Source organism: Hylobates moloch, unplaced genomic scaffold (genome assembly GCF_009828535.3).
Source record: "Hylobates moloch isolate HMO894 unplaced genomic scaffold, HMol_V3 SCAFFOLD_10, whole genome shotgun sequence".
Lineage (NCBI taxonomy): Eukaryota > Metazoa > Chordata > Mammalia > Primates > Hylobatidae > Hylobates > Hylobates moloch.
This window is the reverse complement of record NW_026652285.1, coordinates 3,417,008-3,419,128: the sequence shown is the minus strand read 5'-3', so window position 1 is coordinate 3,419,128 and position 2,121 is coordinate 3,417,008.

Here is a 2,121-nt window from a genome sequence, read left to right as displayed (position 1 = left end):
GTCCTGAGTTCTGTGATTTTTAGTGAATCATTGAACCTGAGGAAGGTCATGGTACCCTCCTGGGATTGTAGCCAGTTGGTCACAAGCGCCGGTGGCCTGGGATCCCCACGTGGGGCTGGTGTCTGAAGTGAGGGTGGCCCCATTGGGGACTATGTCCCTTCGCCGGTGGCATCTGATCTAACTCTGCTGGTCGTTGTTAGAATTGTGGTGCGGTACACCAGGTGGTGTCAGAACAGAGGCGGTGGGATCTGCACACCTTGAGTAAGCCCTTCTCGACCAGCCGGTTGGAACAAAACACACTGCTCTTCACAGGAGCCTCCCGAGTTTCTTCTCACCTGTGTGAAGTCCCCTTGGTTTACTGTCCTGAATTTTGTTCTCTCTCATCCCCAACCCCTCTTGTAGTTTTTTCTTCCTCACTGTCACTGTAACCATAAAAATACTCAGTATGTCAGTGATAGGCTTGTCCTTCTATTCAGAGATGACTCTTCGACTGTCCGGGGACACTTTTTTTTCCAATAAAAAGTTCAGGATGGTAATTTGTGACTCCTTACTAAAGGCAAGCTGGGAGTGCGTGCGTGTGTGTGTGCGCGCACGTGTGTGTGCACGCGTGTGTGGTTTTTAAGTCATTTGTGGTCTGCTGGAGTGACCCATGGGCTAAGTTTGGACTTGCTCATAGGTTTTACATCTGTTTTCTCATCAGTTCCCAGGCGGTCTTGAAATGCCATAGCATCATGAATAACCGATGGATCTCCAACTGTTATTGACCTTGGAGTTGCAGTCTACCTGTATTTTATTGTAGATCAATTCCAATACATAAAATACAGGAAGACTCTAAAAAAGCAAATCAAAGAGTGGAGGGGAAATGATACATTTAAAAAGCCTATTTTAAAGGGGGCAATTTGGAATAAATGCATACACAAAATGGGTCCTTTTGCTCATGCCTCTGCTGCCTTATTGAGCTGCGTGTCCTTATTCCAGGCACATCTCCTTTCTGAGTCTTAACTTTGCCTGCATTAAAGGTTCCATGAGGACCAGATGAAATTTTTTAGGTAAAAATAGGTCGACATTTAAAATATGGTGCATGTGATTACTCTACCTTCTCTACATACCCATACACACAGCTGCATTTTGAGGGAAATCCAGTTGGGGGCTGCCTTGGGAACTAGGACACAGTATTATAGCCAAAGGGCCTTTTCTCTTAACTGAGGCATGTTGGCATTGCCACCACTCCCTTCTTGGGGTCACATTCCCCACAGAGTTCCTGCACCCAGGGGCTGCTGACATTAGGTGAGCCCCACCTACTCCTTTCCCTTGTGTCTGAACTTTGTTCTTCTCCTTTCTGCCTCACTATATCCCCTTCCTCCCTGCCAGCTTCCTGAGCTTGTTCCATGAACCACAGACAAGCCATTTGCATGCCCAGGCTGTGCTGAGCCCTGTTTGCTGTCCTTGGCACCCTGTCCCTGATCTGAGATGGCAAAGCAGGCAGGTGTTCTCAGATGGCTTCTAGGGATCCAGCCACAGCTGCCTCTCCCTGTCTCCTACCCTAAGACTCACTTCTGTTCCGTCTGCCCCCTGGAGCTTCACTGATTTGTTTGTTTGTTTATTTATTTTCTGAGACTCTAGCTCTGTCACCCAGGCTGGAGTGCAGTGGCCTGATTTTGGCTCACTGCAACCTCCGCCTCCTGGGCTCAAGTGATTCTCCTACCTCAGCCTCCTGAGTAGCTGAGATTATAGGCGTGTACCACCACGCCCAGCTATTTTTTGTATTTTTAACAGAGATGGGGTTTCACCATGTTGGCCAGGCTAGTCTCGGACTCCTGGCCTCAAGTGATCTGCCCTTTGGCCTCCCAAAGTGCTGAGATTACAGGCATGAGCCACCGTGCCCAGCCTTCTTCATTGATTTGTTCATTGCCTACCCATGAATTCAGCATGTGGAAGAAATGTTAATACTTTGAGGTAAACAGACTAGGCCACCCAGAGAGCTGGTTGAGTTTCCCATCAATGGAGGTATAAAGATAAGTTGGACACGTGGTGGGGCACCCAGATCAGTTGTCCTTTTCTCTTAATCACTTCATTATTTTTCTAAGAATGATACGTGGTTGATATGGGTAGGCTTTGTGT